Here is a 14,974-nt window from a genome sequence, read left to right on the forward strand (position 1 = left end):
GCATGAGATGGAAAACTTGATGACTCGGCTGGAGGAGGTCCCAAACCGGGTGCAGTCATGGAAGAAATCTGCGGCTCGCTGTGGTGCAGACGTTGCTCTGTCCCTGGTCCGAGTGCATTGCAAGGAGGTGCGTGAGGAGATGCTGAAAGCGTTGAAGGTCGCCAACACGAAGAAACTTCGATTCGAAGACTTCTTGGAAACCTTCCTTGAGAGTGTCACCCGCATCGTCGATGGGATCGACTTGGACACATTCCTAGAGCCCTCCAGTCCTGGCGCCAATCCGGACGACGCGTAAGAAAACTTTTACCTCGGTATGCCGAGTGTTGGTTGTAAGAAACCTTGGTTACTTCTGTTGGCCGTCACATTCTTGGTTCGGTGCGGGTAAGCTTGATCCGCATCGAGTGAACCATATTTAGGTGAACTTCGAATTTGAATCAAATTGTTTGCTCTTCTGTTGCAATTTTGGCTCGAGTTTTGTTTGGCGTTACTTGGTGAAGCCAATGGCAAACATGCGGAGCATGTAATTGGCAGTTTCCTTGAAATCTGTGTGAATCTCTCTGAGGGTCTGCCAAGTCACCGAGTGGATCTGTAGGATACACTCGAGGGTAATAGAGTACTTAGGCGATTCATGATCGCGGCTAAGTCTTCGAGTGCGACAGATATGCCGCACTCGGAGCGAGTTCTTACCCATGTCAGTTGTCTTGACATCCACATGAGCCTCAATGAGGGTCTGCTACTCATGTAATTGTCAGTTGTCTTGACATCCACATGAGCCTCAATGAGGGTTTGCTGAGTCCCCGAGTGGATCTATAGGATACTCTCGAGGGTAATAGAGTACTTAGGCGATTCTTGATCGCAGCTAAGGCTCCGAGTGCGACGGACATGCTGCACTCGGAGCGAGTTGTTACTCATGTAATTGTTAGTTGTCTTGACATCCACATGAGCCTCAATGAGGGTCTGCTGAGTCCCCGAGTGTATTGTAGGATACAGTCGCGGGAAGCTTTCCCATTTCACCGAGTCTTGATCGCAGTTAAGTCTTCGAGTGTGACGAGTAGTGCACGCTCGGAGAAAGTTATTACTTAGGTGATTCTTGATTGCAGCTAAGTCCCCGAGTGCGACGTTTAGTGCACACTCGGAGGAAGTTAGTACTTAGGTGATTCTGGATCGCAGCTAAGTCCCCGAGTGCGACGTTTAGTGCACACTCGGAGAAAGTTAATACTTAGGCGATTCTGGATCGCAGCTAAGTCCCCGAGTGCGACGTTTAGTGCACACTCGGAGAAAGTTAGTACTTAGGCGATTCTGGATCGCAGCTAAGTCCCCGAGTGCGACGTTTAGTGCACACTCGGAGAAAGTTAGTATTTAGGCGATTATGGATCGCAGCTAAGTCCCCGAGTGCGACGTTTAGTGCACACTCGGAGAAAGTTAATACTTAGGCGATTCTGGATCGCAGCTAAGTCCCCGAGTGCGATGTTTAGTGCACACTCGGAGAAAGTTAATACTTAGGCGATTCTGGATCGCAGCTAAGTCCCCGAGTGCGACGTTTAGTGCACACTCGGAGAAAGTTAGTACTTAGGCGATTCTGGATCGCAGCTAAGTCCTCGAGTGCGACGTTTAGTGAACACTCGGAGAAAGTTAGTACTTAGGCGATTCTGGATCGCATCTAAGTCCCCGAGTGCGACGTTTAGTGCACGCTCGGAGAAAGTTAGTACTTAGGCGATTCTGGATCGCAGCTAAGTCCCCGAGTGCGGCGTTTAGTGCACGCTCGGAGAAAATTAGAACTTAGGCGATTCTAGATCGCAGCTAAGTTTTTTTTTTGATACCGGAGTGTGTGACCGCGGAAGAATTCTGAATCTGCAAAAGCTCAATCTTCTTTATATTATTTCATCAATACTTGCTCTTTACATCGCTTCAGTCGACGGTCATGTGTAGAAGTGCTTCAGGAGACCTCCGTTCCATGCTTGCGGCTCGTCTGTCTCCCTGTCGATGTTGTAGAGTCTGTATGCTCCGTTGTTCAGCACCTTGCAGATGATGAAGGGTCCTTCCCAGGCAGGAGCCAGCTTGTGAGTTCTTTGCTGATCCACTCGGAGCACCAGGTCGCCTGCTTGGAACGTGCGACTCCTGGCGTGGCGTGCGTGAAAGCGCTGCAGATCTTGTTGATAAACGGTTGAGCGAGTCAGTGCCATCTCGCGCTCCTCCTCTAGAAGGTCCACTCCATCTTGTCTTGCTTGTTCTGCTTCAGCTTCGGAGAAGAGTTCGACTCGTGGAGCATTGTGAAGCAAGTCACTCGGAAGGACTGCTTCTGCTCCGTAAACGAGGAAGAACGGTGATCGCCCTGTAGATCTGTTCGGGGTTGTGCGGAGACCCCAAAGCACTGAAGGTAGTTCGGTGACCCATGCGCCAGCGGCATGTCTCACCTCTCGCAGGAGTCGGGACTTCAAACCTTGCAGAATAAGTCCATTCGCCCGCTCTGCTTGTCCATTGGATTGAGGATGCGCCACGGAAGCAAAATCCACTCGGATACCTTGGCTTGCACAGAAACCTTTGAATCTGTCCGAGTCAAAGTTTGTCCCGTTGTCCGTGATTATGCTGTGAGGTACACCGAATCTGGAGATGATGTCCGTGACAAACTTGATGGCTGTTAGGGCGTCGAGCTTCTTGATGGGCTTGGCTTCAATCCATTTTGTGAACTTGTCGACTGCCACCAACAAATGTGTGTATCCTCCTTGGCCTGTCATGAATGGACCGACTGTATCTAATCCCCATACTGCGAACGGCCATACAAGAGGGATTGTCTTCAAAGCAGATGTTGGCTTGTGGGACTTGTTGGAGTACAACTGATAGCCTTCGCATCAGTCGACCATATCTTTAGCCATTTCGTTTGCCTGCAACCAGAAGAAACCAGCTCTGAACGCTTTGGCGATGATCGCCCTCGAAGAGGCGTGATGACCGCAGGTTCCCGAGTGAATATCTTCCAGGATTAACTGTCCCTCCTCTGGGGAGATGCATCGTTGAAGAGCGCGTGAAACGCTTTCCTTGTACAACTGGCCATCAATGACAGTGAACGACTTCGACCTGCGGACTATCTACCTGGCCTGGACTTCATCTTCTGGTAATTCTTGCCTTAGGATATATGCAATGATCGACGCAGTCCAATCAGGGATGACAGCTAGAATCTCCATGATCAGATCAACCACAGCAGGTACGTCGACTTCAGTCGGATCAGTCGAGCTCTTTGGTTGTGCTGGTTCGTCTGTGAAAGGATCTTCTTTGACTGAGGGAAGGTGGAGGTGCTCGAGGCAGACGTCACTCGGGACTGGTCTCCAAGTGGATCTGAGTTTTGCCAACTCATCAGCTGCTTGGTTCTTCAGTCGCGGAACATGGTGGAGTTCTAGACCTTCAAACTTCTTCTCAAGCTTCCTCACTGCATTGCAGTATGTGGTCATGGTGGGGTTCCTGACGTCCCACTCTTTCATCACTTGATTAACCACCAAATCTGAATCGCCATAGACCATCAGGCGACGGACGCCGAGTGCGATGGCCATACGCAGTCCATAAAGGAGAGCTTCATACTCTGCCTCATTGTTGGAGAGATCAAAGTGTATCTGCATCACATATTTGGGTTTGTCGCCCTTTGGCGATACGATCACAACGCCACCGCCGGAGCCATTCAACATCTTGGACCCATCAAAGAACATTGTCCGATGAGCCGAGTAGATGTGGGTCGGTTGCTGTTGCTCTACCCATTCTGCTATGAAGTCGGCCAGGGCTTGAGACTTTATAGCTTTCTTGGCCTCGAACTTGATATCGCAGTACAACATCTCCATTGCCCACTTTGCCACTCGGCCTGATGCGTCCCGATTGTGGAGGATTTCCGACAACGGGGCATCAGAAACAACAGATACCGAGTGGTCTTGGAAATAATGGGCTACCTTCTTCGCAGTCATGTAAATCCCATAGATGAGTTTTTGATAGTGGGGATACCTCTGCTTGGAAGGAGTCAGGACTTCGGAGATGTAATGCATTGGCCGCTGAACTTTGTATGCTTTGCCTTCTTCTTCTCGTTCGACTGTAAGAATAGTGCTGATGACTTGATTTGTAGCCGCGATATACAGAAGAAGGGGCTCTTTACTGAGCGGAGCAGTAAGAACCGGCTGGGTGGAAAGTAGGACTTTAAGGTCGTCGAATGCGACTTGGGCTTCGTCTGTCCACTCGAAAGTATCTAATTTCTTCATGAGTCGGTACAGAGGAAGTGCATTCTCGCCGAGTCGACTGATGAACCTGCTCAAAGCCTCTAGGTAACCTGTGAGACGCTGAACATCGTGTATTCTGACCGGCCTCTCCATTCGGATGATGGTCCCGATCTTTTCGGGGTTGACATCGATCCCTCGTTCGGAAACGAAGAAACCGAGTAACTTCCCGCTGGGAACGCCGAATGAACATTGGGCGGGGTTGAGCTTGATATCGTACCTACGAAGGTTGGCGAATGTTTCTGCCAAGTCAGTCAACAGGTCGGAACCTTTGCGTGACTTGACTACGATATCATCCATATACGCCTCCACATTCCGACCGATCTGGTCGAGGAGACATTTTTGGATCATGCGCATAAAGGTAGCTCCTGCATTCTTCAAACCAAATGGCATAGTGATGTAGCAGAAGCACCCGAATGGGGTGATGAAGGCTGTTTTTAATTCATCGGGGCCATACAAACGGATCTGATGATAGCCCGAGTAGGCATCAAGAAATGACAAACGCTCGCAACCCGCAGTCGAATCGACGATTTGATCGATGCGGGGGAGCGGAAAATGGTCTTTCGGGCAGACCTTATTGAGGTGCTTGAAGTCGATGCACATTCGGAGCGACTTGTCCTTCTTGGGAACCATGACAACATTGGCGAGCCACTCGGAGTGGTGAACCTCGCGAATGAAGTTGGCTGCCAAAAGTTTGGCTACCTCTTCTCCGATTGCCTTCCTCTTGTGCGTGGCGGACCGACGCAGGCGTTCTCGGACAAGCCGAGCGGTGGGATCCACATGCAGTCGGTGCTCAGCCAACTCCCTGGGTACACCTGGCATGTCAGAGGGTTTCCATGCGAAGATGTCCCAGTTCTCACGGAGGAATTGGGTGAGCTCGGCTTCCTATTTAGGATCGAGGGTGGTGGAGATGTTCGTTGGGGCAGCAGTGGCGTCCGTCGGGTGGATGCTGACCTTCTTCGTCTCTCCCGCCGACTGGAATGCAGACTCCGAAGCTGGCTTCTTCGAACGCATCAAGTCAGCGGGGTCGACTGTTTTCTTGTACTCGTCGAGCTCGAGGACGGCCATCTAGTGGTCGGCGATTCTTGATCCCTGATGCAGACACTCTTCGGCCCGCTGTCGATTGCCTGTGATGGTGATCACACCCTTCGGGCCTGGCATCTTCAGCTTCAGGTATATGTAACATGGACAGGCCATGAAACGTGCATACGCTGGGCGGCCCAGAATTGCGTGGTAAGCGCTCTGGAAGTCGACCACTTCGAACGTCAGCTTTTCCTTGCGAAAGTTCTTGTCGGAGCCGAAAATGACGTCCAACGCGATCTGGCCGAGTGACTTGGCCTTTCGTCCAGGGACGACTCCATGGAACTGCGTGCTGCTCTCGCTGAGTTTGGACATCGGAATGCCCATCCCCTTGAGAGTGTCGGCATACATGATGTTCAAGCCACTGCCGCCGTCCATGAGGACTTTGCGCAGTCGGACTCCTTCCACCACCGGGTCGACGACCAGAGCCTGTCTCCCTGGGGTGGGTACGTGTGCTGGATGATCTGACTGGTCAAAGGTGATCGCAGTCTGGGACCATTTGAGGAACTTGGGGTTGGTAGGGGTGGCCATGTTCACCTCCCTGTTCACCAGCTTCAGTCGACTCTTGCTCTCGCCGTCAGCGAAAATCATCTGTGTTGCATGGACTTGGGGGAACGGATCCTCCTTATCCTCCTCATCCTGTTCATTGTCCTTCTCACTCGGTTGCCCTTTGCTGAACCCTTGCATCAGGAGGCGACACTGTCGAGTGGTATGCTTCGCATATATGGGGTTGCCCTCTTCATCCATCTTCGTATGAACCGGACATGGCTGGTCCAGGATGGGGTTATTGAACTGCTTCTTCTTGGGGGTGAACTGAGCCTTCCCTTTGCCCTTGAACTTGGCATTGGTTACGGCTGCAGCTTCTGCCTGCGGAATAGACGGAGCTTTCTGCTTCTGCTTCCGAGTGTTGCCCCCATCCCCATCGGCGACTGTTTTGTGCTTGCCGCTTCGGATGCGGTCCTCTTCTTCGCCATTTGCATAGCGTGTTGCTATCTCCATCATCTTGCTCATGGAGATGTCGCCTGTTTGGCCGAACTTGAGGTACAGATCCCTGTACCGCACGCCTACCTTGAAGGCGCGGACTGCTTGATGCTCCGTGACGTTCTCCACCGTGTGGTAGAGAGTTGTCCAGCGCTGAATGAAATCACGCAGGGGCTCATTCTGCTTCTGGACGCAGTGCTGGAGCTCCACGAGGCCAGCAGAGTGCTTGCACGTCCCTTCGAAGGTCCTGGTGAACACTCGGGTCAGATCTGCCTAGGTGTAGATGCTTGAGGGGGCCAACTGGTTCAACCACACTCGCGTTGAGCCGTCGAGCATCAGAGGGAGGTGCTTTATGGCGACATGCTCGTCTCCTCCTCTGATCTGGACTGCTACTCGGTAATCATCCAGCCACGTTTCTGGCTTGGACTCTCCTGTAAACTTGCTAATTCCCGTCGCCAATCGGAAGTTGGGAGGGATGTCAGCCGAACGGATGGCTCGACTGAAACACTCGGGACCAGAAACAATGATCCTGCTTCCACTCGGATGGTCAATATCGTAACCATCGTGGTGGGCTCGGCCCCTGTCGACCCTCCGCTGGGCGATATGCCCTCTCGCGTCGGGCCTTGGGTCGTAAGTGCCGCCGACTGAACGCCGATCATCGTGATGTCGGGGCCCGTAGGGCCCACCCCGCGGAGGGGTGCGTGAACGGTGACGATCTTCGGGATTTATGGAACGACTGCCTCCTCTGTGTCGCTGATGAGAAGCAGGGCTATGAACTGACCGATGCGTATTCGCATGAACAAAACTATTGTAGATCCTGTTGTGCGACTGGGAGACCGCCGAATTTTGCTGCTGCGTCGTGTGTAACAGGGCGCGGATTTGCTCGATCCCCCTGCCAGCCTCTGAATGAGTCGGCTGAAGGGAATCGGCTATCTTGGCAGCCGCGGCCAAGTTGAGGAGGGGTGTGCGGAATAGCTCCACGTTTCTCCGAGTGTGCCGACTGGCAGAACGGCGAGGCGAACGACGCGCGTCGGACGTTTCGCCGATCTCGTGCTCGTTCCGGCCAGCTTGACGGGGATCTTCATGGGAATTGGCCATGTGTACTTCTGCTGCAGGCCCTCGACCCGCGTACTCGAAAGGAAACTCAGTCGGAACCGAGCCCGATCACTGGGACGGCGGGGCAACCACCACTGACTCTAGAATCGCCACTTGTGAAGACGCGTTCTGGCGCGCCTGGGCGTGTTGCACCCAACGCTGGAGCCGCGGACGGCGGGACCGCTTGTTGTGGCGCGTGGCGGCGGCATAGGTCGACACCGGAGCCGACTGCTTGAGAAGAAGAATGCCGCAGGCGCCGGCACAGAAGTGTGTAGCCCCGCGACGGGGAAGCGCCTTGACGTCGAGAGGGGCATCCCGAAGCCATGCCGAATCATCGACGATGAAGGAGAGAGCACCGAAGAGGATCTCGTGACCCATGCTCGAATCTCCACCGGACGACATGACGAAGTGATGTGGTCGCAAACTCGCCGGAAGTCGCTTAGACACCTGCCCCACAGTGGGCGCCAATTGTCGTCGGTATAAGCCTGACAGTAGATGTGTAGGGTACGAAAGGGATGGGCAGAGCCTTAGCTAGGGCGAATATCGAATACAGTGAATTGCTAACCCCTGCACCAGAGGGGGAGGGTGGCTTATATAGAGTGCGCTGCCCTCCACAACGGTTCGGTGCACAGGGGTGGAGTAGTGGCGAATAAATGTCTACGTTACAGGTAACGTACGTCTTAAATGCTAATTAAGGCATATGGAAACGTATAACCGTTTCCCTCCAGGGGGGTTATGATGCACAGAGTGGAATCGAGTCGGTTAGTTTGATAAACTCCGAATGCTAATCTCCGACTGGACGGTCGAGGATCTGTTACCGACTGGATGAATGGAACTCCTTAGTTCAGTCGGAACTGACTAAGGGCCTTGTCCCTTGTGAGGGGTAGTCCTTGGGTTGGACCTTTAGGGCAGGCCTATGACCCTACCCTAGGACTATAACCCCATCAACGAGGGTATTAGATACCAGTTCGATTGCTAAGTGATTAGTAACTCGAACTAAAAGCTACGGAATAAACAAAGATTAGCTGAAGGAGAGGTGACGATAAGTGTTGGAAGTGTTTCCAAGGTTGATATGATCAAACATCGCACGCTCCCTCTATCATCGGGATTGTTGTTAAACCTAAATAATTGTTATTTGGTGTTTGCCTTGAGCATGAACCTGATTGGATCGTGTTTATTGCAAACCGATTATTCATTTAAAAGGAATAATAGTTATTCTATTTGCTTGAATAATTACCTTCAATGGTTTGTTGAATCTCGATCGTAGTGTTACACATGTTCATAATATTGGTGACAAAAGGATACAAAGTAATAATGATAGCACCACTCAGTTGTGGCACTGCAAGTTGAGTCATGTTGGTGTAAAATGCATGAAGAGGCTCCATGCTGATGGATCTTTGTACTCACTCATTTTTGAAACGTTTGAGACATGCAAACCACACCTGTTGGTATAAAACGAATGAAGAAACTCCATGCGGATGGATCATTTGGATTCACCTGATTTTGAATCACTTGAGACATGCAAAATAATACCACATGGAACGAGAAAGTGACTTGTTGGAAGTAATACATTTTTGATGTGTACAATCCAATAAGTGTTGAGGCACGAAGTGAATATCGTTATGTTCTTACTTCACTGACGATTTGAGTAGATACATGAATATTTACTTGATGAATCACAAGTCTGAAATATTGAAAAGTTCAACGCTATTTCAGAGTGAAGATCGTCGTGACAAGAGGATAAACTGTCTACGATATGATCATAGAGATGATATCTGAGTTACGAGTTTTTGGGTACACAGTTAAGACAATGTGGAAATTGTTTCACAATTCATGCCACGTGGAGCACGATAGTGTGATGGTGTGTCCGAACGTCATAGTCACGCCCTATTTGATATGGTGCATACTATGATGTCTCTTATCGAACTACCACTATCGTTTATGTGTTATGCATTAGAGACAATCGCATTCACTTTAAATAGGGCACCGCGTATTTCCGTTAAGATGACACAGTATAGACTATGGTTTGGAGAAACCTAAGTTGTCGTCTCTTGAAAGTTTGGAGCTGCAACGCTTATGTGAAAAAGGTTTCTGTCAGATAAGCTCGAACCCAAAACGGATAAATGCATCTTCATAGGATATCCAAAACAGTTGGATACATCTCCTATCTCAGATCCGGAAGCAAAGTGTTTGCTTCTAGAAACGGGTCTTTTCTCGAGGAAAGGTTTCTCTCGAAAGAATTGAGTGGGAGGGTGGTGGAACTTGATGAGGTTAGTGAACCGTCAGTTCAATCAGTGTGTAGTAGGGCGCAGGAATATGTTCCTATGGCGCCTACACCAATTGAAGTGGAAACTGATGATGGTGATCATTGAGCTTCGGATCAAGTTACTATAAACCTCGTAGGTCGACAAGGTCGCGTACTACTACAAAGTCGTACGGTAACCCTGTCTTAGAGGTCTTGTTGTTAAAAAACGATGAACCTACGAGCTATGAAGAAGCGATGGTGGGCCCGGATTCAGACAAATGTTGGATGCCATGAAATTCGAGAGAGGATCCATGTAGACTTTGGAAGAACTACTTGATGGTCATAAGACTATTGAGTAAAGATGTATCTTTAAAAGGAAGACAAACGGTTATGGTGAAAAGTTACTATTAAGAAAAGCTCGACTTATCGCAAAGATGATTCCGACAAGTTCAAAGGGTTGACTATGATGAGACTTTCTCACTCATAGCGACGCTAAAAGTCTGTTGGAATTAGGTTAGTAGTTGCTGCATTATTTATAAAATATTGCACATAGGATGTCAAAACATTGTTTCCTCGACGGTTTCCTTGAGGAAAGGTTGTATGTGATACAACCAGAAGTTTTTTTCCGATCCTAAGGATACTAACAAGTATGCAAGCACCAGCGATCCTTCTATGGACTGGTGCAAGCATCTCGTAGTTGGAATATACGCTTTGATGAGATGATCAAAGCTTTTGGGTTTGTGCAAAGTTTATGAGAAACTTGTATTTCCAAAGAAGTGAGTGGGAGCACTATAGAATTTCTGATAAGTATATGTGGTTGACATATTGTTGACCAGAAGTGATGTAGAGTTTTTGTGAAGCATAAAGGTTGTTTGAAAGGGGTTTTCAAAGGAAGACCTGGATAGAGCTACTTGAACATTAAGCATCAAGATCTCTGGAGATAGATCAAAATGCTAAACAGAACTTTCAAATGAAATGCATGCCTTGACAAGTTTTTGAAGGAGTTCAAAATAGATCAGCAAAGAAAGAGTTGTTGGCTGTGTTGTAAGGTGTGAATTTGAGTAAGATTCAAAAGCCCGACCACGGCAGAAGAAAGAGAAAGTACGAAGGTCATCCCCTATGCCTTAGCCATAGACTCTACAATATGCCATGTTGTGTACCGCACCTGATATGTGCCTTGCCACAAGTCCGTTAAGAGGTACAGAGAATGATCCAGGATTGAATCACTGAACAGCGGTCAAAGTTATCCTTAGTATCTAATGAACTAAGGAATTTTTCTCGATTATGGGGGTGGTTAAAGAGTTCGTCGTAAAGGGTTATGTTGATGCAAGCTTTGACACTAATCCGAATAACTATGAGTAGTAAAATGGATTCGTATAGTAGAGTAGGTATTTGGAGTATTTCCAAATAGCACATAGTAACAGCATCTATAATATGACATAAAGATTTGTAAAGCACACACGTATCTGAAAGATTCAGAACCGTTGACTACAACCTCTCTCACGAGCAAGACGTGATCAGACCCCAGAACTATATGGGTGTTGGATTCGTTAAAATCACATGGTGATGTGAACTAGATTTTTGACTCTAGTGCAAGTGGGAGACTGTTGGAAATATGCCCTAGAGGCAATACTAAATTATTTATTATTATATTTCTTTGTTCGTGATAATCGTTTATTATCCATGCTATAATTGTATTGAATGAAAACATAGATACATGTGTTGATACATAGACAAAACAATGTCCCTAGCAAGCCTCTAGTTGGCTAGCCAGTTGATCAAGGATAGTCAAGGTTTTTTGACTATGATCAAGTGTTGTCGCTTGATAACTGGATCATATCATTAGGAGAATCATGTGATGGACTAGACCCAAACTATGAACGTAGCATATTGTTCGTGTCATTTTATTGCTATTGTTTTCTGCGTGTCAAGTATTTATTCCTATGACCATGAGATCATATAGCTCACTGGCACCGGAGGAATACCTTGTGTGCATCAAACGTCACAACAAAACTGGGTGACTATAAAGGTGCTCTACAGGTATCTCCGAAGGTGTCCGTTGAGTTAATATGGATCAAGACTGGGATTTGTCACTCCGTGTGACGGAGAGGTATCTCGGGGCCCACTCGGTAATACAACAGCACACACAAGCCTTGCAAGCAATGTGACTAAGTGTAAGTCAAGGGATCTTGTATTACGGAACGAATAAAGAGACTTGCCAGTAACGAGATTGAAATAGGTATGCGGATACCGACGATCGAATCTCGGGCAAGTAACATATAGAAGGACAAAGGGAATGACATACGGGATTATATGAATCCTTGACACCGAGGTTCAACCGATAAGATCTTCGGAGAATATGTAGGATCCAATATGGGCACCTAGGTCCCGCTATTGGATATTGAACGAGGAGTTCCTCGAGGCATGTCTACATAGTTCTCGAACCAACACGGTGTGCACACTTAAGGTTCGATGATGTTTTAGTATAGTTGAGTTATATGTGTGGTTACCGAATGTTGTTTGGAGTCTCGGATGAGATCACGGACGTCACGAGGGTTTCCAGAATGGTACGGAAACGAAGATTGATATATAGGATGGCTTCATTTGGTTACCGGAAGGTTTTCGGGCATTACCGGCATTGTGCCGGGAGTGATGAATGGGTTCCGAAAGTTCACTGGGAGGGGGGGGAACCCACCCGGGGGAAGCCCAATGGCCCTAGGGGTGGCGCACCAGCCCTTAGTGGGCTGGTGGGACAGCCCAAGAGGGCCTATGCGCCAAGGAAAGAAAACCAAAGAAAAAGAAAAAAAGGAGAGGTGGGAAGGAAGAGAAGGGCTCCACTTTCCAATCCTAGTTGGACTAGGATTGGAGTAGGACTCCTCCTCTCCCTTGGCCGGTGCACCCTTGAGGGCTTGGCCCTCAAGGCAAGCCTCCTCCCCTCCCTCCTATATATAGTGGTGATTTAGGGATGATTTGAGACAACTTTTGCCACATGCAACTCTGATCTAGACACCATAGTTCTTCCTCTAGATTGTATTTCTGCGGAGCTCGGGCGGAGCCCTGCAGGAGTAGATCGTTGCTACTTCTCAAACAACAGCGCCAGAAATTGGCACGTTGACGGAGACTTGGCTTGTGTTGGTTTTTCCCTTGAAGAGGAAAGGGTGATGTAGCACAGGAGCAATAAGTATTTCCCTCAGTTTGAGAACCAAGGTATCAATCCAGTAGGAGATTCTCGTCAAGTCCAGAGTACCTGCGAAAACACAAAAGAGCTTGCACCCAACTCTATAAAGGGGTTGTCAATCCCTTGAAGACTGATTGCAAAGTGAGATCTGAAGGTGGAAAGTGCAACGAAGTAAAAAAATGTAAGGCTGAAAATATGGTGTGGAGTAGACCCGGGGGCCATAGTGTTCACTAGAGGCTTCTCTCACTCTTACTTTCTCAAACCATATGCTAGGGGGAAAGTTGTCCCTACAAAATCATATAGTCTGGCTATGCTCCATCATCCTCACACAACTAATGTAAATCATGCACAACCCCGGTATTGGCCAAGTAATTGCTTTCACACTCTTACTTTCTCAAACTTTTTATAACTATCACGCAATACATGAGCGCGAGCCATGGATATAGCACTATAGGTGGAATAGAGTGTGGTGGTGGTTGTGAGACAAAAAGGAGGAGATGGTCACATTGACTTGGCGTATCAAAGGGCTATGGAGATGCCCATCAATAGATATCAATGTGAATGAGTAGGGATTGCCATACAATAGATGCACTAGAGCTATAAGTATGTGAAAGCTCAAAAGGAGAACTAGTGGGTGTGCATCCAACTTGCTTGCTCACGAAGACCTAGGGCAATTTTGAGGAAGCCCATCATTGGAATATACAAGCCAAGTTATATAATGAAGATTCCCACTAGCATATGGTAGTGACAAAGCAAGAAGCTATCAATCATGAAGAACATGGTACTATTATGAAGCACAAGTGTGGAAAAGATAGTAGCATTGTCCCTTCTCTATTTTTCTCTCTCTTTTTTCATTTTTTTTATTTGGGCACTTGGGCCTCTTTTTTCTCTATTCGTTTTTTTATTTGGGCTCTTTGACCTATTTTTTTTATTTCCTCACATGGTACAATGCTCTAATAATGATGATCATCACACTTTTATTTACTCACAGCTCAAAGCTCAAAATGATGATGACTCTATAGGAAATGCCTCCGGCAGTGTACCAGGATGTGCAACGATCTAGCATGGTGTATGATGTTGAAAACATCTCGCTATCTATCTTACGATCATGCAATGGCAATATGAGAGTGACGGCACAAGTCATGAGACGGAACGGTGGGATTTGCATGGCAATATATCTCGGAATGGCTATGAAAATGCCATAGTAGGTAGGTATGGTGGCTGTTTTGAGGAAGGCATATGGTGGGTTTGTGCACCGGCGAGAATTGCGCGGCACTAAAGAGGCTAGCAAAGGTGGAAGGTGAAAGTGCATCTATACCATGGACTCACATTAGTCATGAAGAACTCACATACTTGTTGCGAACGTTTTTATTAGTAATCGAAACAAAGTGCTAAACGCATACTCCGAGGGGAAGGGTTGGTAGGTGTTAACCATCGCGCGATCCTGACCTCAACACAAAGGATGACAATCAATAGATCAATTATGCTCCGACTTCCTAACATAGCGGTTCACCATACATGCATGCTATGGGAATCACTAACTTCAACACCAGGAATTCTAGATTCACAACACCCTACTAACATAGCTCTTAATATTACCAAATCCAAGTCTCAAAAATAATTGAGAGGAATCAAGACTTCTCTTTCTACTCAATGCACATGAAGATGGAGGTTTTTGTATCCTCTTTGGGTACCTATCACCTTTGGGACTACTTTCATAGCATAAGCCAACTACCAAGTTACGCACCGCCGTGCTCTAAAAGATATAAGTGAAGCACATAGAGCAAAAGTATCTAGCTCAAAAGAAATAAGTGAAGCACTATGAGCATTCTAGCAAAAATCTCGATGAGTGCATGTCTCTCTCTCTGAAAAAGGTGTGCAGCAAGGATGATTGTGACACAACAAAAAGAAAAGACTCCTAAGATACAAGATGCTCCAAGCAAAACACATATCATGTGGTGAATAAAAATATAGCTCCAAGTAATGTTACCGATGGATTGAAGACGAAAGAGGGGATGCCTTCCCGGGGAATCCCCAAGCTTAGGCTTTTTGGTATCCTTGAATTTGGCTTGGGATGCCTTGGGCATCCCCAAGCTTGATCTCTTTCCACTCCTTATCTCTTTTTCCATGAGAACATCACCCAAAACT

The sequence above is a fragment of the Hordeum vulgare genome, chromosome 6H, assembly GCF_904849725.1.
Source record: "Hordeum vulgare subsp. vulgare chromosome 6H, MorexV3_pseudomolecules_assembly, whole genome shotgun sequence".
NCBI classification, from domain to species: Eukaryota; Viridiplantae; Streptophyta; class Magnoliopsida; order Poales; family Poaceae; genus Hordeum; species Hordeum vulgare.